General features: G+C 48.8%; 1 protein-coding gene across 3 annotated transcripts in view; it reads left to right on the top strand.

The window, feature by feature from the left end:
• The window catches only part of Tspan14 (tetraspanin 14), a 60,961-nt gene that overhangs the window by 895 nt on the left and 38,396 nt on the right, over positions 1-21,670 (top strand). The gene's annotated exons all lie outside the window — the stretch shown is intronic.

The following is a 21,670-nucleotide window of genomic DNA, read 5'->3' as shown; positions in this document are numbered from 1 at the left end:
AAGGAGGGAGGGGAGAGAGAGGAGAGAGAGAGAGAGAGAAAGAGAGAGAGAGAGGACTTCGGCCTCAGGACCACAGGAACACGTGTCTTTAGGACCAAAACTCAGGTCTTCTATGGGAAGCCGTCAGTACTCACAGGAGTAAAGTCTTCAGCTGGTGCCTGCCTGACGCTGGCCGCTAAGCAGTCGTGAGTGCTCCATGGCCGCCCTTGGACCCTGGTGCCTAGAGTCACAGGGACGTGCTGGACAGTGAGTGCTGGACACTGGGTTGGAGCCTTTGGGGTGTCTCCTCAGCCCTCTAGGAGGTCGCTCCTAGGGCTGGTAGGTGTGAGTCAGCTGCCTTAAACCTAGTTTTTGCTCTGCCCCTTGACCTGGGAGTGGAAGTTGGTGTCTGCAGAGTGCTAGGGCCACCCTTCCCTATTTGTGAAAGGAAATCTGGAGCGGCCACCTTCCTCTAGTCCACTGGTTGGGAGAGACACCCCTTCCTTTCAGGATGCCTCCTGGAACCCGCAGAATCCAGGCCAGACTCTGGTGTTAAAACCCCACAAGACCTTTTGGTCCCTCCCTCAGCTGTCCCCAAGTTTTATGTCCCATTCTGAGGGTATCATTGTGTAACCCAGGCTAGACTCAATGATCCTCTGCCTCAGTCTCCTGAGGGTGGTGGTGGTTATAGTGGTGTGCCACCCACACCCTTTTCCATTCTGAGGATTTCTAATGGGGGGGGGCAGGACTTGGAAACCCAGGTCACTAGATGGATTTTACCTTTTCATTGTGTGACTGTTGTACTCCACTGTCAATTGGAGACTGGCTTACTATACCCCTTTCTATATTTCTGGACTCCTTTTCTTTGACTGCCTGAAGTGTTTCAGAGACTGCCGGGTGCTATGTGCTGTTGTAGATAGTGCCCCTGAGAACACACTCCTTGAACAACTGTAGGTCTTGCATGGTCTTAGCACTCATGTTGGACCCGTAGTAGGTGCTCAGTAGTGTTTGTTGGTACTAACTTGATCCAAGCTTAGTTGCTTCATTCAGACAAACAGTCTGAGCAGCTGATTCTGTGGAGGTTTGTGACTGTCCTCAGAAGGAAAAGGGAGGGGAAGGGGCTGCTCTGGGAAGACTCCCTCCTTTCTTAACAGGATGGCTGTGCTCTGAGGACAGGTAAAGGCTTCTCCCTTGCCATGTTTGGGAGTGGAGTCAAGAGGAAAACCATGCCTTGTGTGGATGGGAGGAGCCTGCCCTGCAGGTCATGGAAGTGAGGTGAAGTTACCAAGGAGGCCAGGCTTCAGGGATGTCCTGGATTCTCAAACCACTTCCTGGGGCCTTGCTGTAGGCCACCGTGTGCTCAGGGCTTTGACCTTCCGAGACAGAATTCCTTTTCGCAGTGCCTAAAAATCCCACTATGTCAGTCCTGGGAGCACTTAGCTGGCTTAAAATCCTGTGAACTTATGGACAAGCGTACAACTAATAACACGGAATAATGGTGAATTTATTGAGGCTTAGTATTTCCTGAGACTTATGTCAAGCTCTCTCCCAGCTTTACTTATGTTGTTTAATCCTTGAAACAACCCAGTGTGGTAGATATTAACTGCCCCATTTTACAAATGAGAAAACTCTGGTACAGAAGGGGGAGCGTGCTGTGCTTGTGGTCTCTGAGTTGGATTTTCTCACTTCTAACCGAGACAATGCCTTCCTCCTGGAGGTGCTTAAACCATGAATAAGCCTGGCACGAGGCAAAACTACTGAGTCCTTTCAGTGCAGGTGCCCTTGTGGCCCAGCTTCCAAAGTATCTCACCTACCTAGCATAGTCTGAGTACTCAAGATCACCCCTGAATCCCTGCTGGTCTGATTGATAACATAGCCTCTGCCCCCATAGGGTCAGGGAATGGGAAGTACAGCTGGAGAGTCACTGCCTGTCTGCAGAGATCAGGGTTTGATGTGGTTAGTAAACCTCCAACTTGGGTGGCTTAAAGCAGCAGAATGGTTTATTTCTTGCTCAGCCTATGTATCCATCACAGATCTGCTTTATGTTACCGTCACTGTAGGACCTATGCTCCTTCATATCCTTGGCTACTTGGACAGAGCCTTATGATTCTTTCCCTGACTCTTAAAGCCTCTGGTGGGGAAGTGGCATTTCATTGGCTGCAACAAGTCACATGGCCAAATTCACCTTCTGGGTGGAGAGGCGATCAGAAACATTTGGTGAATAACTTCACTCACTTGCCTGCCACTGTGCTCTTTTCTGTGACTTCTTCCCAAGTTCTGGGTCCTAGTTTCATTTTCTGTGCCACCAAGAACACTGATAGGAATTAGTCAAAGAAGTGCTATTTAGGCTGAAGATGGATCCAACTGCCACATTAGAATGTTAGAGGTATGGTAAATAGGAATGCACAGTAGGATAGGGAGAGGTGGTCTCTGAAGGCCGCTTGCTCCTCTGTCTTCTGACCCTGGAGGAATTAGTTACTTGAACTCCTATGTGTTTTTTGCATGTTTATTAATTCATTGGTTGTTTTATGCACCCCAATTCTTGGTCAGGGTTTCTTGCTAAGCATGCTCAGGAAGTCCCAATCTAGAGGCTGTGAATGGAGGTGACAATCCCTATTTCCTGCTGTTGAGTTTTAGTGACCTTTAAAGAGAAATAATAGCACCCGTGGGAAAGAAAGCAGGCTCCACCACCCTGCCACTGTGGCCTGTGAACCCTTGGACACGTCACACTTCCCACCCTCGCCTGGATGTGATGTAACTTTTCCTAGAAGCAGGAACAGGTAGAGGTGCCCCTAGTTGCCCTACCACTTCTTGACTCAGTCTGTAAGGCCGGGGGCGCGGAACAGCGTGGTGGCTTGGTAGGGTGACTGGAGGGCTTCTACAGAATGCTAATTGCATTTCTCTAGCCACATTGTGATTCTTGCTTTTTTGCTCTGTCACCCGCATGCACATCCTGCAGGGCCAGTGGGCTGCAGTAGGGGGAAGGGGACCTTATGTTTTTCTGTCCCATCGTTTGGGGAATAAGTGCTGCTTTTTCAGGGCCTCTATTTTCTCACCTGTGTAATAGTGGGAGGAGTGATGATGGTCAGTAGCAGTCCTCACACTTTTGATTGGTCGCCAGTCCCCAGGAAGCTGCATGGACCATGATGGGCGTTTTGAGAGTCTTTGGCCTGGTGAATGGCAACTTTGGTTTGCTTTACCTTATATTACAACAGTGATCTGTCTCTGCGTCAGAGTAGGGTTTCACTTTCTCCTGTTACCATGTATGTTCTTAGTTCAGCAGAGCAAGCAGTTGCCTTGGTTCAGCACAGGTCCTGGCCAGTGGCGGCAGTCAGTGCTTCTGCCCGCTCGGCATGAAGGTGCCTGCCCTGTCCAGCGTGCAGATGGACTGTAAGACTTTCGACTGATATCTAATTACTAGCTGTGTAACCTAAACCGAAGCTTCATATTTTCTAATCTGTAAAGCCAGCAGAATTGGGTCTGCTGCCCTTTCTGTCTTGCTTGCTGAGAATCGGGTACACACTTTAGGTTTGAGGAGCTAGGTCCCATGCCCCCCCAAGTTGGGTCTGACACTGTGGGGACAGCTGCTATCTTTCTGGCAGTTCTCTGTAAGTGTTCACTTACAGCTGATTCTGGGAACCCTACTTCCTCCACCCTTGGGTGTTGGGTGGAGCTGGGTGGGACTGGGCAGAGCTGTGGTTTTCCTCTTAGGAGGTAATAGGCCTGGTAATCAAAGTAAGTGGGCCTGGACAAGCTGGAATTGAAATCCTCACCTCTTGAGATCCGTCCTGCCTCCGTCTTTGAGCAGCCAGGAAAAGGCTTAGTGTCTGTATCTACCAGCTAGATAGCTTCCCCTCCTTGTGCTCTTATGGCCTATACTGGGTGACTGAGGACCAGAGCAGTTGTCTTAAGTGGTTGCTGGTGGGAGTTGAGTTCCTGGTGTCTCCAAGAGCCTGTGTTTGTAGTCATCTTGCAGAGTTGAGGAGGTAGGTAAGATTCGGGAGGAGCCAGGTCAAAGGCTGGTGAATCTTTCTGGATTTTCCCTGGCTGTGTGTCCCAGCTGTTGAGCCTGTGATCATATATGCTCCAGGGCCCAATGAACATTCAAAAACAGGTTTTGAGGAACTCATAGCTTTGATATCCAAGAGAGGGTCCTCAGGGCAGCTAGAAGGGAATGCGAGCAGGGATCCTCTGAAACCTCTTTTGTAGGTATCTGAGGCTAGCATGGCGGAGAAAAGAGTTCTGCATATTCAAGGACATGCAGTCCCCAGGCAGGGTCTCTTTCAAAGCATCAGAGGGTAAGGAAAACAGCTACTTTGGCTTCAGATTTGGCCTCTCAGGAAGGAGCAACCTGATCCTGAAAACTGCTATACACTTCAGCATCTGGAGGGTGGGAGTCCCAGTCTTGGTGGTATCCAACTGTGCTCCAGGCTCCTTTACTTCCCATTGGCCCTTCCAAGGAGAGGCCCAGAGTGATAATTGTCACTTCTCCCTGACCAGCCTGCAGTTTAGCAGCTCTTCACCCCTGGGCCAGTCAGTCTGTTCCCCAGGACTGTAGAAGGTGACCAAGTCCAGAGCAAGTGTAGGTGATAGTCTGGGTGCAGAGTAAGAGTGATGAGGCCAAGAAGATTTGAGGAACTTTGTGTGGTTAAAGAAAAAATTATTCTGGCACTTGTTGAAATGTTAATGCAGACTATACAAGCCTGTTGCAGTGGGTTTTTAAGAAGGATAGAGAGACTGGGCTCCACTCCAAAAAACAAAGAAAAATGGGAACTTAGAGCCAACGAGCAATGTGCCAGGATCCTGGAGAATTTCTGAAGATAGGGACTTTTTTAGCTGAATGGACCTGACAGAATTCTTCCTGAAGGCGAGCCAGGTGCCCTGATTTTTTTTTTTTTTTTCCCTGTGGGGCGAGAGGATGATAAGCAATTTGATTAGAGCCACAGATAAACAGACTTAGTAGGACTCTTGCTAAAATTCTCCACTAAGTATAGAGACTGAAGTTTAAGGTCAGAGCTAATTTAACAGAGGGCTCAGAGGACCTGATTAAAGTTGGATAAAGGACAGAATCCTTGTCAGTATCCTGTATCATATAGTCTCCTGTGTTCAGTCTGTGAGAAGTTATTGCCTTGGCCTCGCCCAGTGCCTGCCTGTCCCTGCCCCGTCTCCACCTGTCAGGAGTGGTGCTGTTCTCTTTGACACTGTCAGTATAGCTTATGAATTAAAGGGTCATTTCAAGACACCTTGGTCCTTTTGTTTCAACATCTGCTGAGTCCTTTTGTCTAATCTTCCTCCCTGTCCATCTGCTGACCCTCCCCTCTGTGCCTAAGGGCATAGCATGGACTTGTGGCCTTGCATCCCTGCAGCCCCCACTGCTAAACCTTCTTGCACTAACTGGATGATCTCTTGGCTGTCAGATCACAGCCAGTCAGCTGCAACTGCTACTGAGCCTTGGGCCTTCTGCTCTTTTAGTCCAAAGCAAACCAGTCTGACAGCTCTGCTGCTCCCTCCCACCAGCCTAGGATGGTCTTCATTAGTCTGCTCTGGGCCTGCGGGGTGAGGTAGGTGATCCCTTCCTTTGCTTCGGCCTGGACTTTTTTCCTGGACTGCATGTTCCTGCCTTCTCATGGGAGCGCTACAAGGAGTGCCACAGCAGCTCCATCCCACCTGAAACCTAGAGGTCCCTGTATTTAATTCACCTCCTTCTCCAAGAGTGGGGCTTCTCTGTCTGCCTCTGTTCTTTTCAGCTCTGTCTTCTGGCACAGGTGACCTCTTGGTTTGTTTCCTCCTGAAGCTGCTCTTATCTCATCTAGTTTCATAGGAACCAGGCTGCCTGCTGCTATAAAGGAAAACCTGTGGACTGCAGGTAGGGGCTTACTCACCTTCCCGAGGGGAAAGCCCTGTGGCCTTGTCTGTCCTTGCAGAGGAAGAATAGAGATCATGGCCTGTTCTTTGCAGCCATCCTGCCTCCATAGTCATTGTCTCTTGCTGTCCTAGCTGCTTCCTGTGACATAAAAGCAGTGTGTAAACAGGATAAGGTGTGTGTGGGGGCATTTGTCAAGAGTCAGTGGTAGCAGGGCTGTGGAGGCCCACGACAGAAATGCAGTGGTGTGTGCCTGGGTACCCTTGGTGGGTGGCAGGTTCTGTGCAGAGCCCCTCTGGGTTCAAACAGCCTTGAAGTTCCCCCCTGGGAAGACCAGTAGGGTGGTGGTGGAAACAGGATATGCTGTGAACAGTCAGTGCTCCCTGGGGTAGACGACCCTGGAAAGTGGCTGGTCTTGGTCTAATGAAGGGTTGTGGGGTTCTAGGTATGCCCTGAAGGGAGCAGGAACTTGTTCTTGGTCCTTAGGTATGAGGACTCTGAGTGTGTGTTCATTTGGGGGTCATTTGTTGGGCACTTCACAGTCAAGAGAGCACCTTAGAGAATAGGGGAACCCAGCATACTCTGTCCCTCTTTAGCCGCCATTCTCTGTGCCCTGTGAGCTTGAGGCCATTAAGAAATTGTGCCAGCTATGTTGTCCCTGGGTGGGAGTTGTGTACACAGGAAGGGTTGTGCTCATGGACCACTCCCTGCTGTTCAGGTCTTTCCCCCAGTACTGTGGCTCCTCCTGGCTCTAATGGCCATTGTGTCATCCCTTCAGCAGCAGGAGCAGCTGGGATGATTTTTGTATTATTCCTTAGGGACAAAATCACATGAAGGAAATACATCAGTGCTTCTGAGTGCAGAGTATTGACACACCCACTAAAGGAGCTTTTAAACAACACATGCAACCCGTAAGGAGGAGCAAGCAGACAGATGCATCTCTCAGTCCCATTCTGTAGCTCCCATTTCCTGCGTGAAAGGTACATGCAGCTTACTGGCTAAGGGATTGGGGTTTTGAGCTGAGATTTTGGAGAAACTGTTTTTAGCTTGTCCTTGGATTTTGGCCAGGCCTAGAAATCTGTTGAAATAGCTTTCTTTAGCTGCTGAAATGGGGATGGGCTCATAACACCAGGACTTGGTGCCTTGCTGGCAGCTTGGGAGGCCCCAGGAGAAGGGTGCCTGCTAGATGCCTGGGTTTCAGCCTCCCTACTCTAGGCACCCTCTCTTTCTCCTTTTGTGACAGATAGACAGACAGACACACAGGTTGCCTGGACCAGGTGGTCCTTGGTGTGGAATAACTTCAATTTTCTTTCTGTCATTATCAGAATCTGTTCTTGCTTTTCTTTCATAGGAAAACTTTCTATTTTGGTGCTTGGGGTGGAGTTGTAAGTGGGGAGCTGAGTTGCTTCAGAGACTGGCACTCCCCTCCCCTGGCCTCCTTGGTGTTGTCCTCCTCCCTCCCCCTCTACTCCTAGTTCTTGGGAGATGCCAGATGCTGCCTGCGGAGAGCTATTCATGAAATTTTCTTTCTTTTTTTCTTGAAACAAGACCTCACTACATAGCCCAGGCTGACTCTGAACTTACCCTATTGTCTCAGTCTCCTAAGCATTGGGATTATAGGCATGTGTAACTATACCTGACTGTAGTAAAATTTTTGCTATCTCTAGACACAAACTTTAGGCATTTTAAATATGTTGAATTCAGTTTAACTTTAATTTTTAAAAAAATATATACATAAAGAACACAGAACAAAGAGAAATTCATCGTTCTGTCATGACCTCTTCAGTTGCCCTCCCCTAAGGCCTCTACCACCAGGTGTTCAGAGCCTAGTGAACCGTGGCAGACTCTTTGGCTGCTTTTCCCACGGTGGTGTGGTATACTGATTACACTGCTGTGCACTTGCTGATGGCTCTTGACTGTATCCTGGGATTGCTTCATTTCAGCACACATACTTTAGACCATACTTTTTGACAGGAGCAGGGCATTTTGCTTCATAGTGGACCTTGACTCACTGCTCCAGCCCCCTGTTGATGGACACTGAGGTTGCTTTCAGTTGCTTCTTTCACAGGCCAGGTTTCTTGGTGCCTTTTTGCTGGGGGGTCTGAGAAGGTTGGCTGGCCTAGAGGTGAAGCCTCTATGGGGGATCATCAGGAAAGAAACAGGGCTGTTTTGTTCCAAGAGGAAGAGATGTTTCCAAGATTTGCTGCAGGAGGGGTCTTAGAGTTCTGTGGTCAGAGTTGCCCAGAGTAGGCAGGGGGGCTGTGTGCTAGTCCCATCCTGTTCTGCCTGTGCCCTGTGGCCATGAGGCCTTTTCACCCAGAAGTGTGATTCGGAGTGTGAGCAGGAAGCTGGGGTGAAGTAGGGTAGGGTACCCAGGGACATATGGCTTCTTATACCGTGGGTTTGAGCTGCCTAGGCCTTGGGTGGTGTGAAAAACAAGCTGGAGCTGGTCTAATTCCAGGTCTAGGAGTTAGCCTGAGGATCAGGCCTCCCTGGACCTTCTGCTGTTGTGGAAGCCTCGTATTCTGTCTGCTCTGTGGTGGGTGTGACTGTCAGGGCACTGCTTGTAAAAGCCTGCATAAAAGGCACCTGGGTAAATGATGGCTTTTCCTTTGGAGCAGGCCCTTTTGAGTAGAAACAGACCACTTTTTTCTTCGTGAGATGGGTTAGGGAAGGAGGGAGGATTATGAGAGGAGGCATAGGCTGCTCAGTCTTAGGAGCTCTATGGCAATTTCCTTGACCCTGTAGACACTGTGTGCCCTTGAGATGGATGGGCATACATAGCCCTTCCCTGTGAGGCCGTGGCTGCCCCATACAAGGGTACGACAGGACAGGAAACGGTGATTTTACAGCTGGTGGGCACATAGCCTCCTCTCTAGATCCTGGCCTGGTGGTTTGTGGCCTGTGCCCCTGCATTAGCCCTCCCAACCTCCCATGTAGAGGACTCCTAAGCACTGCAGTCATGTGTAGTCCCCACGAGAAGCTCAGAGCTCCCCATGGCTCAGCTCTGTTGTTGGGACCTGGGCTCTCCTAGCACAGAGGTTTCTATTGTGGCTGGTGGCAGCAAGGCTTGACCTGTGGGGCCAAGGAGGCGGGGCCTAGGGACTGACAGTGGAGCTATTCATGGGCTCTGCCCTGGTTTCCTGATGCCTCCCATTGTGGATTTTGCGGGGAAGGGGATTGGGAAAGGAGGAGAGGGAGGGGCCAGGGCTCCTATTGTTGCTGGATGCTAGAACACACTGTGTTTAGTGGAGGTCCGTTGCTGACAACCCCTAGTCACTGGGCCCTCCGAGTTCTCAGATTCTGGCCCCACCCTTTCCCTGTGCCTGCTTTTTCTACTGTGGGCACCCCTGTTAAGATCTTTCTCCTTTGGTGACCTCTGCTTTGTTTGGAGCCCCTGGATAAAGGTCCAAACAGCTGGGAAGGAACAGGATGCCTGGTCCAGCCTGTCAGCCTCCTGCCCACCACCTTGGGAAGCCTGTTCCACAGGAGCCCTCCCAACCCAGCTGCACCCTTGGGTGGGGGCCAGGCACGTGGCTGGGCTGCTCTCAGTCTTGTAACCCCCCCCCCCCGCCCCACGCTTTGTGCTTACCACCCAGTGTCCCTGGTCCATCTTTGAGCTCTCAGCTGCAGAAAAGCCTGTGCTCCCAGCAGCCCGGCCTGCAGCCACCCCCGCTGCCTGAGCCACAGCGCTTCTCCTTTGTTCTGCTGTCTCTGGGCTCTTGAATTGAAGGCGGGCAGCAGGCAGTGTGTGCACTGCACCAGTGGAAGCCTTCACAGCGAAGTCTTGTCTGCCCGCAGAGACAAGGCTTGGCAGCCCCCCCCCCCGACTGTCCCTCCATCTCCATTGAAACTGAGCTTCCCTTTGTTTTGTCAGCCTTCTTACCAGATCACATAGTGACTCCTATGGTGAAGACGGGGCTCACCAGGTTTTGGCCACTGCTGTGTGTGCATGCATACGTGTGTCTGTGTGTTTTTGTCTGTGTCTGTGCTCACTGAAGGGAAACAGGGAACTGGCTACCTGATTCTGAAGAAAAAGCCATTCCTGACATATAGTGTGGTTACTGCTGAAGTCCCCTTGGAAGAGCTCCTGGCCCTCAGTGGCAGGGTGGCCCAGAAATGGAGTTCATTATGGTTGTAATGATTTTTCTCCAGCTGGGGTTGGGGAGGGTAGGGAACAGCCCTGCCTTTTCACCTCTCAGTGTCTCTCTTTTCTGCCTTCCCAGTTTTTGGTAATCAAAAGGAGCATTCTCTTTGGAAGGCTGTTTTCAGACCTGTATGGTCACAGTGGGGTGGGGTGGGGGTTGGGGCCTCTACCCCAGGGTCAGACATGTGTCTCTGGAGGTGTGCGCCTGCCCCAACCATTTCTGTTGCCTCTAAACTGCACTGGGATCTGTCAGAGCTACTACGCTTTGAAATGTAGGCCTGTTTTTCTACAGAATGTTTTCTTTGACCCTTTCAGAAATTACCATCTTCAGATCAGCCCGGTTGGCCATCAGACATGATACTTGTCAGCCACTTCTTACAGATTTGGGGCCAGTCTCAGCCCCAGAAGCTTGCATGTTGGACTGTCCTCATTTCAGCAGATACAGCAGCCACAAGATTCAGACCAGAAAGGGCCAGAGTTCACTGTTACCTGCGTGGAATACAGCTGTCATTTTGGGGGGGCGGCTGTATCCAAGTGATACCTGGAAAGGTCATAGACCAGGTTGTCTGATGCTCAGGACAAAAACACAGGGAGCTAGAGGCCAGGGTTTGAATCCTGCTAGTGCACTGTCTGGCTGGGAGACCTTGCCAGTTCATGTCTCTGGATGACAGTCTCTGACTGGATAAGGGAGGAAGTTGTTCATATAAACTTGAGAAAGGTTTTAGCTGTGACCTCCTTCGGTGAGTCTAACTCAAAAGGGTAGATCACTACCTTGAACCTCTCTTCTTAGATCAGGATGTTTTGGAAGAAAATATCTTCAGATAAATGGGGTAAACAAAGGGCCCTCCCTCTGCCTGGCATTTCGTCCCCAGGTTTCTGACGGTGGTGACCCTGAGGGTTCCTGGTTTCCCACTGAAACTCCACTTCCCTGAGCCCCAACACACACTGCCACCCAGTCTGTCCTTAGGGATTCTCCAGAGGATGGGAAACAGCAGCTCCTGGGTGAAGTCTTGGGTGGACCTTGACTTAATTCTTCTTGGTTATGCCACATTACCCATGTCTTTTGGAGTAGCCCTTCCCTGTGACATTGGATCTGGGAAGAAGATAAAGCTTATTTACCACCCACCAAAGTGAGACCAGGCTGCTAAAGTAAAAACAAAACAAACAAACAAAGGTAGAGATATTCTATATATCTCTCCTTTTCTCTCTGTGTGTGTGTGTGTGTGTGTGTGTGTGTGTGTGTGTGTGTGTGTGTGTGTAAATTTTGTGTCTGTTTTGTTAGCAGAAGGCAAAATGTTCAGATGTTCCTTGGCACCTTTCAGGCTGGGATCTTTGCTTTCCCCACCCAGCCTTGTCCCCTGGTCCCCAGCCCTAACCAGCCCTGTTTGCCTGCTTCCCCTACCTAGCCCTGCCTGCTGCCCTACTATTTACTCAAAAGGGCAGGAGGGTACAACCTGTGTGACTGCCCTTGCTGTGTATCTACTCCATCACTGGATCACTGGAGGCCTGCTTGGAAGAAGTCCAAGGGACCCACAGGAGGCAGGCATCACTCATTTGGTTAGAGTAGCTTTCACAGATGCGAAATGGGAATAAAAACCTGTGATGGCCTTGGGCTGTGGCTCAGTGGTATATGGCTTACCTAGCTTGCAGGAGTCCCTGGGTTCCATCCTTAGCCCCTCCTAAACAAACATACAAAAATGACCCTATGATAGTCCAGCAGGATGCACTAAATACTGAACAAATCCCATAATTGAAGTGTTTCCCCCAGGAAAGCTGAGTACATTCCTGCAGATCAACACACAGTGAAGGCATGTGTCCCCTGATGGTGATTTCCCCCTGAGCATCCCTGTCGTGGCTTTCTCAGGCCTCTTATCCTCTTCAGAAGTGCCACCCCATCAGCATCAGCACCCGCATCATTTGGGAGCTGTTGGCCATGCAGAATCTTGGGGGTGGGGAGGCTTTCCACTAGACCAGTTAAGCAGAGTCTGTTTTAAAAAGATTCCTAGGCACTTCACATGCACTTTCAAGTTTGAGAAGCACTGGCCCAGACACCTGCCCCTGTTATTTTCACACTTTGCTCAGTGTTTTGTGGTTTTGCAGTCTACCCTCTGGCCTTTGTAAAGTCATAGGCTTTTCACAGGCCTGGAGCTCCAGCTCTGTGTCTCCTTTCCCCCGGTATGCAGTATATAATAGGTGTTTGGGGTTCTGGGGTGTCCTGGAGGTAGAGCAGACACTGAGGAAGCCCCCTTGGCTCCAAAGCTGCTAGTGACGTCTTTAGGGCAGAGAGCTGAGGGGGTAATCGTAACCCCCCATGGGCCATCTGGTGCCACTTAGCCCACCCCATCTGTCGTCCTCAGCCCCTGCCAGCTGGAGGACAGAATCAGAATCAGGCTGTAGGTATGGTTTGCATTTTAGGGAGGCACAAAACATTCTATATAAAGATACTTTGGTGTATGTCGAAGTTCAAGTAAACAGCACAGAAGAGAGACTGCAGTTTACTTTTTTTTTTGGAAGAAAATGCTTGAGGTGGTCCTACTGATTGTACTAGCACCACTTACAAGCCTCTTCATTCTGGTCATAGGCTGGGGGCAGGGGCGCACATCATCCCTGGGAGGGGAGGAGACCCTGCCCTACCTGTCCCTCTGCTGTCCCCTCCTTCCTGCTTTCTGGGCTGTTTTAGGATCTGATCTGCTAACCCTATCCTCACTCTCTGCCCTCAGATTCCTCTCTGTCCTGTCATCAGTTTCCCACCATTGATTACTAGTTTTAAAGAAACCCCTCCCTGTTCCTTTTTTGCGTACTAGCTTTATTTGCCCCCCCCCCCCCCTAGGCTTCACTTTTCATAGCTTCTAATGGCAGATTTTTGTTTGCTTGTTTTTAGTTTTATAAATCTTTTCCTTCCCCCCCAGGCTCTTTGCTTTGCATGCAGGAGGAGGCCCAGAGCCAGACTTTGCCCTGGGCTGGAAAGTGTCCTGCTTGAATTTCTCCAAAGGATTGGAGAAATTCTCCAGAATGCCATCTTGGGAGGGGACAGTGGACTCTGTCTTAAAACATAGTACATGCAACTTTGGATACAAACATTTTTAAACATCTCAGAACCATAATTTTTATATGCCTTCCACTTGTTAAAAAAAATGTTGAGGTTAGGAGTAAATATGTATGATTCAAAATTCTCTTATGTAGTTTCTTTGTGTTAAAGAAGGGGAGGCGAAGGGAGGGGCAACCCATACAAAGAGAACACTTTAAATCCCTATTAGGCATGCTGGTCAAATCCTTCCAGCTTTGTGGAGCTCCCTTAGTGGCCAGCCGAGACCCACTTATTGGAGCAAAGTTTATTTCTTCTCCAGAGTGGGTCGATTGTTTACCAAGAGTATCTGTAAGTATTTAGGACTGCTCTCCTCCTGACCATTGGCCCTGCAAAGGTGGCGGCAGTATACTGTCTTGATACTGTGGACAGGGCCCATCCTAGAGATGGGGGCCTGTGGGAGCCTCTGCTGATAAAATGCACTGGAGGGGGAGTGTGGGTCCATGAGACTGTTGTCTGCTACTAGGTTGGATTGCAGCATGTCAGAGGCAGTACCCTTGCTCTCAAACCTGTGCCTGCCCCTTAGATGTGGTGCCCTCATCCACTTCACATCTAAGCCAGCTGGTGTGTGGAGCATTTCCTGACCTGCTTCCTACCCTCCAGTGCCTACTTGCTGCGTTTAGGAGAGGGAATCCTGTCTTGAGTCTCCCAGTCAGGTCCAGCTCTGCGTTGGGGTTGTCTGTCATGTGTTGTTCGGGATTCCTGCATGGAGCAGTGCCCTGATCATGTAGAAACAAGTCCTGAACTGTCTGTCCTCTCCCACAACAAAGCCATCTCACTCCAAGGCACTTGCTGAGCTAGCCTGGGCGCCAAGGGGATGCTAGGCAGGTTGTCTTCAGCCTTGCTGATCTAGGGAGGTCTTGGTCCTATAGCTCCCATTGGAGAATTTCAAAGTGGGCACAGGGCCTAGTCTAGTCTTCCTGAGTTCTGGGGGCACAGCACACTGGCCCCCTCAGAGGTGCTGTAAACTGGTCAGATCCTCCACATTTGTGTACTGAGGCTCTCTCGTGCTCTTGGGGGATTGTAAGAGGATTCTGTTTATAGAAGTTTGCCTGGACTTACATTTTCAGAGGATTATCAGGCACAGAACACCACGGCAGTGTCAGCCCTGCGTCGTCGTCCTGTGAGTGGGTGGCTTCATCTTTGATGGCAGAGAGAAAGTGGTGTCTGAAGTGAACTTGTAAGCCAGGGAGGTGACAGGCTTCTGCTTCCCCACCATTTGAGAAGTTGGGGGTGGGCTGCAGCTGTGGGTGCCTAGGCCGTCTTACCTGGGCTTGCAGGTGTTGCTTGAAGCTGCCCGTGCAGTTGAACAAGCTGCGTGTGAGATGAATCATACTGAAAATCTCTACTGGGGCCACAGACTTGCTTGTTGTCTTCAATGTTTTGTCTGCAGCTGCTGTTCTCCTTCCCCTCCTCCTCCCTTCTCTCCTTCCTCCTCCTCTTCCTCCTCCTGCCCTTTCTCCCTCCTCCCCCTCTTTTCCCACCTCCCACTTTGCTTCCTCCTCTTCCTCTTCTTTTTTAAATCCCACAAACTGTTTCGCTTTGAGGCTCCTTATTTTACAGAACTGCTTTTAATTTGTGTTTGTTTGATGCTTCTTCATGATCAGATTCAGGTCAGGCATTTTCCTCAGCAACACTTACTACCAGAGCCATGTGGCCTTAGGTGTCTTCCCTGGGGAATCACATGAAGTCGGTTTGACTCAGTTTGACTCATTGCTGGTGATGTGAGCAGTGATCAGTCATTGCTTGGTGTTGTCAGCTGGATTTCTCCACAGCTAAGTTACTAGGCTGCCCTTTGCTGTTAGTCAGAGCCCTGTGGAGGTGCTTGGAGACTAGGAAAACGTGCTGTTTCTATCAAACGTTCATCAACTGCTTCAGGACCCACTGAGGATTATTGACAGAATGAATTTTTCCTGTCATGGTTACTGACTGGTGATAATTTAATTTCATAATTCCTTCTGCATTTTTGCTTTAGTATTTTCCTGCGAGGAGCTCCTCTTTGTTCCTTTCTTTATCTTGGTGTGTGTGTTAGTTTTAGTTTATTTGGATACTCAGATTGCCCCAGATTTGGCCAATGGGGAGGCAGGGGGTGGGGTTGGGGCTTCTTCAAATCAGTATGAAGTATAAGTCTTTAAAAAAAGAAAAAGAAACAGTGCCGTTCCAGGTCTATCCCAGTTGGTCCTATTAACAAGCCTTAATGGGCTCCTAGAAACATCTCCTGAGCTATCCCAACACTAGAGTTTGAGATCAGCTGGACCAGGGCCATCATTTTCCAGTGGGCACCTCATGGTGCCAGCTATCTGCAGAGAAAAGTGACCAGCCCAGCCTGCCTCCACGCTGCATTTCTGGGTCAGAAATTCTTTGAACAGAGGCTCCTCTAGCTTAAAAAAAAACCTCATAAAAATAGCAAGTTTGAAAATCACTAGATTAGGTGACCTCCATCTAGGCCCAGCAGCATCCCTCCTCTGACCCACATTCACCCTCCCTTGGCGCCTTTCTCTATGCACCAACAGCCCGAACCAGCAGCTGGCACCAAAGCAGACAAAAGCTGCCTCTCTCCAAATTAGCCAGGAGGCCCTCTAATGTTCCTGACATCCAGCAGGTCTGGGGTTGTGGACTGGTGGTGGTAGAAACTCACAATGTTTAATTTGCCAAGTTCACTGTTTTAACAGGAAGCTAAGCACTTAGAACCCCAGGTCTATTGGAGAGCCTGGTGGGGTTCAGAGCTGTTTACCTAGCCTCTCTTAAGCCTACACATGGAGACCATGTTAGGGCTGGTAGTCTAGGGCCTGATGATTGGAAACCTTGACTCCCTCCTTCCCCGACAGTTATACTTTGGGGTAATACTTGTGATAAAGAAAGGTGCCTCCCCCCAGAGGCTTATAGGGTTCTCAGAAAGGAGTCCCATTTTTGTGGCTGATAGGCCTGGGGTGTGGGTGTTGGGTAACTGGGGATTGGGTCAGCAGAGGATACAGACACTTCTGACTGAGGGTGAGTCAGAGAGAGCCAAACCCCTTCTTTAGCTTGTAGGGTGGCAGGGCCTTGGGCTGAAGCATCGTACAGTTGTTTGTGAGATTCCTGTGGGTAATGAGGCAGCTCTTTTGGCCTGTTGTTACATGCGTCTCTCTTACTGGAGCCCTATCCCCTCTGTGTTCCCTTATACTAACCTCTTCTGGCCTGCTCCCCTGGGCCTACCTGTTCTTCAGCCTGTGAATGAATGCTCCCCACTCCCCTGAAACTTGAAAGCTGCCTCAGTGGGAACATCCAGGGCCTAGATATGCTCCTTGGAGGCCCTGCAGCACAGGGCTGCCCTTCTTCAGAAGGGCTTGGACTCAGCTCAGGTGCTAGTGCTTGGGAGCCTTGCAGGTGCTGCAAAAGGTAGCATCTTGGTGAGTGGCTGGCTCTGGAGAATGAGAGGGAGGAGAGATTGCAAGGATAATGAACTGGCGGGAGGCAGTTCTAGCTTGGGTTATGGATTAGTGGAGTTACTGAGATCAGTTGGGTCCTCAGGAAAAAGAGAGAGGCAAGAGGAGGGGGAAGTATTAGATAGCAGATAAGAGACCTTCGGGACTTCAGTGTGAGGCGGTGAAAGGCTGAGCTGCAGTCCCTGGGGGGAAAGGAGAGGACTCAAGGATAGCGCTGAACAGATGGCTCAGAGCCCTGTGTGGAAGTGCCCTGTGGCTCAGTGGCTGTACTGACTAAGATACCTAAGGAAACCAGGTGAGGTGGACCCTGGTCTAGTTTTGTGGCTGGGGTTTGGCAATCAAGTTTGAATGGCAAGACAGATGTGGACCCACCAGCAGAGTAGGAATGGAGGGTCCATGACGTGTGTAACTGCCTTACAAGAGAGAGTTAAGCATTGATTTCAGAGCACTGCCTGAAGCTGGCAGGCGAGCAGAGTACTGTAGGTTAGGCAGGTTCTGCAAGGTAGGTCCGGATCGTGTGTAGCCAGGCCTTCCCAGCACTGGTTCCCCTTTCTTCACTGTCCTCTGACTTCCTTTCCTCCATACCACTGCCCATCTGCCTGGCTGGCTGACTGTCTCTACCTTCTCCCCTGTTAATTGTAATCTGTATCAGAAATCAGGCTGTTGATGTCAGAGCCTCTCAACATTAATCTTCCTAAACACCGATTGAGGGGGATCAAAATCTTCATTTATTTCTAACAAGCTCGTGTTCCTGGTGGTGTTACCTGATCCAGGAAGTTAGTGTTCCATTTTAAACCAGACACTATCCAAAGAGGGCAAGCCAGAGTGAGGCGATACCAGACAGTTGGTAGGGGAAGGGGCTCTGGGAAGAAGGCTTGCAGGAGGAGGCTGGCCTCCCTGTGAAAGTCCCTGCTAGGGGAGCAAGGGCCTGACTCCTTTGGGTGTAGTACAGCTCAACACCAAACCACAGGCTCATAGACAGCTGGTTCTGAGTGAGTGCCAGGGCCTGAGGACGACTTGACAGTGGATCTGGAAGTGAATGGAAGAAATAATGAACTTTCTCTGACCTGAGTTTTGGTTTGAAGATCCAACCTTTATTCTGAGTTGATCTTTTGTCTCCTTTTTCCTGCTGTCCCTTCACTGCTTAAACTGACATATATTTGACTATCTAATAGTTTCTATAGAAGTCTAAGTTAAGTGGCACTCAACTGGATTTCTGTGTAGGGTCTCACAAGACCCAGATTTCAGTGTCAGCAGGGCTGTGTTCCTTTCCTGAGACTCTGCAGGGGACTCCGTCTCTAGGCTCATTCATGGTGTGGCAGAATCTGCTCCTTGCTGCTATAGGAGAGGGGTCCCTGTTTCCTTGCTGACTGTCAGCCAGGCTGTGCGTGCATAGCTCTTGTAGTATCTGATGGTTGCAGCTGCCCGTCCGTCTCAGATCAGCAACTGTGGTGCTGCCATTCTCTGACACCTGCCTTCACTGGGAAAAAGCTTTGCTTTTAAAGGCTTTATAGTCAGCCCTGTATATCTTTGGGTTCTGAATCTGAGGGTTCAACCAACCACAGATTGAAAATAGGTTATGTCTGTTCTGCATGTAGTTATTTTCCTTGACATCGTTTCATACACAATACAGTAAGCAAGCAATTTACAGATACTGTATCAGATCTAAATAATCTGTAGGTGATTTAAAGTCTGAGAGGTTGTGTATAGGTTATATACAAATAATACACTTTTACCACATTTTATTTATTTGTGTGTGTTTAGGTATGTATGTATGTATGTATGTATGTATGTATGTATATAACCTACTTTGGTTTCTCTGTTGCTGTGATAAACATCATGACCAAAAGCAACTTGGGGAGGACAGGTTCATTTCATGTTATGTTTCCAAGGAACAGTCCATCTTTGAGGGAAGTCAGGCAGGAACCTGGAGGCAAGAGCTGAAGCAGAGACCATGGAGGAACAGTGCTTATTTGCTTGCTCCTCTGGCCCTGTGCCCAGCCTGTTCTCTTATGCAACCCAGGACCACCTGCCCAGGAATGGCACTACCCACAGTGGGTTGGGCCCTCCCATATCACTCAGCAACTTAGAAAATGTCTTACAGACATGACCACAGGTCGGTCTGATGGAGGACTTTTCTCAATTGAGGTCCCTTCTTCCCAGGTGTGTCAAGTTGACAGCCGAACCTAACCAGGACAGTATGTCTGTATGTGTGGGGCACGTGTGTGCTGCTGCTCTTTTGTGGCTGTCAGGGGACAACTAGCAGGAGTCAGTTCTCTTCTTCCTCTACCATGAGGATTCTGGGATATAACTCAGATCATCAAACTTGGTGGCAGGCGCCTTTATCTGCTGAGCCATCTGACCCGTGTCAAGTTGACAGCCGAACCTAACCAGGACAGTATGTCTGTATGTGTGGGGCACGTGTGTGCTGCTGCTCTTTTGTGGCTGTCAGGGGACAACTAGCAGGAGTCAGTTCTCTTCTTCCTCTACCATGAGGATTCTGGGATATAACTCAGATCATCAAACTTGGTGGCAGGCGCCTTTATCTGCTGAGCCATCTGACCCATCCTACATCCCCATCCAAGGGACCTGACTGTTTTTTTTTTTTTTGCTTTGCTGGAATTGATGCAGATGTGCAGAGACAGCTGTACATTGGACTTAGTCTTCCCATTTTAAGATCAGTTGATCAGTAACCTTAATTGCATGTGCAAAGTCTCTTTTGCCTTTTATGTGGTAATGGATTATGTTTCCTGTTTACTTCACTAAATAAAAAGTGACAACTAAAAATATTTAGGAGCCTTCCTGGGAGTATAATGGGTAAAAATGATGAAATGAGTAGAGACACCTAATTTTGCTTTCTCTTAAAACACCATATAAGTTAAGAGGAATTTAAAGAAAGAATCAGTGTGCCAGTTTGGGGATTATAGGAGGAAAAACAACATAAGAAAATACTGTAAGCTAGGAATAATAGGTAGGTAAATGATGCAGCCTAAAATGTAAGAATTGATGGCACTAGGCTATTTTGGGGAGGGGAGAAAAAGGGGGAGGGTGCATGTGTGAAATTCTCAAACAATAAATTTTAAAAAGAAGAGAGGAGTGTGGAATGAGAGGTAGGTAAATAGAACAGGTCGAAAGCAGCCGACATGATTATATCCTAGACGCCCTTTCTTCCTCTGTGATGGGCATCTCCCTTTCCCACTGTAGCTGAATGCTGGAAATTATTCTACAGTAGGAAGACCTGAGAGCCTAGGAGACTTGGGCATTCTTGGGTGTTGACGTTGAGACCACCTCTGTTCAAGTTTTCTAGCCCCATTTGTTTTCTACAACACTGTAGCCTTGAAAATTAAAAAGGGATCATACTGATGGAACCCAACGAGCTTAAGAAAAACAAAAGGCAAACAAACCAGCAAATAAAAACAAATGATGCTGGCAACATGAATTTCTCAGCAAATGGCTCAGCCAGATCATCCCAGACTTACCTGCCAAGGACTCAGAGTTTCCATGTATTCGTTAGTCATTCACTCTTAATTATAGATTACTAGACATATGGAGAAAATACCATAAAAGAAAGCAAAGCAAATGAAAAATCAGAAATAAACAGCCTGTTTAGATAAGAGAATGTTTTGAGAAAAACATTTTATCAACATCAAGAGAAATGCAACAATATGAATACAAATAGGATAGTATTTTCAAAGGACGCATTTAGAACACAAAAGTTTACTTTAAAAACTAAAGACTGGGGGCTGGAGAGATGGCTCAGCAGTTAAGAACACTAACTGTTCTTGCAGAAGACCTGGGTTCAAATCCAGCACCTACATGGCAGTTAATGACTGTCTGAAGCTCCATTTCCAGGGGATCCAACAGCCTGCCGGGCATGGTGGTGCACACCTTTAATCCCAGCACTCGGGAGGCAGAGGCAGGCAGATCTCTGTGAGTTCAAGGCCAGCCTGGTCTCTACATGGTGAGTTCCAGGACACCTGGGGCTACAGGGAGACCCCATCTCAAAAAGATCAAAAAATCCCCAAAAAACAACAACAACAAAAACCTAAGGACTGAGCAGAAGTATCAGTAGAATGATCTAGAATGATTAAGTGGTAAAGCTGGAATGGTCTTCCAGAAAATGGAACTCAGAGATAAGAGCTGGTTAGTAGAATAAAGAAAGAAGGTGATTAAAGGGGCAGCCTGGGTTTCCATTCCATTAAAAGGTGCTGCAGAGAGGGCAAACAGGAAAGGATACAAGTGGCAAAACCATGGCCGAAAACAGTTCTTAGAAAAGAAAAAGGGCTGGAGAGAGGGCTCAGGGGTTAAGAGCATTGGCTGCTCTTGCAGAGGACCCAGGTTTGATTCCCAGCACCCACATGGCGGTTAACAGCTTTCCGTTAACTCCAGTTATAAAGGATCCGACACCCTCTTCTGGTCTCCACGGGCATTTCATGACACAGGTGCACCTACCTATGTGCAAGCAATATATATATATATATGAAGAGTGCCTTCCTATTGGAAGGTTCACTTCCTGCTGAGCAGCCTCATGGATGAAGGTAGACCGAGACCAGTACCCAAAGTCCCAAAATGCTGTATAGATGATCCCGCAGGTTTGTAGAAAACAGTTAAAGTGCAGAGATGGGGAGTCAGCGTGGTTTGGGGCTTTTGGTGCTTTGGAATATAGAAGACACCTGAGCAGTGTCTTCATCTTCCTGCTTGAAATTGAGTCTCAGCCTAGAATTCTACACATAGCCTAACTGTACCAAGTCTGAAAAGCTCAGATATCCTTACAAAGGTAAGTACAGTCAGGACCCCCTGTGGGCTATACCGTAAGAGAGCTGTGTATCTATCTGGATTGTTGCACCCCAGAAAATTCTGCTCTGAGAAGGATTTCTTGTTGAGAAGAAATAGAACATCCAATGCAGCAGAACTGAGAGCAGGTTTAGATAACTGTCCATTTGAATCCCAGGTTGATTGTTGGTAAATCCATAAGAAGTCAACAAAAAAGGATTATTGATGCCAGAGGGAACAAAACAGGAAAAGAAAATCATGGTTTGTGTGGCTCACTCTGCTGGCTCACGTGGCTGTAATAGCAACTCTGAAAGCTACCCCAGCCAGCTGTACAGTTTAACTATAATTACAGAGTGGAGCGATGGGAAAGGACAAGCCTGAGGGGGCGGCTGAGGAAA

Source organism: Nannospalax galili, unplaced genomic scaffold (genome assembly GCF_000622305.1).
Source record: "Nannospalax galili isolate Female #2095 unplaced genomic scaffold, S.galili_v1.0 scaffold83, whole genome shotgun sequence".
In the NCBI taxonomy this organism is placed as follows: domain Eukaryota; kingdom Metazoa; phylum Chordata; class Mammalia; order Rodentia; family Spalacidae; genus Nannospalax; species Nannospalax galili.
This window is presented reverse-complemented; position numbering and strand designations above follow the sequence as displayed.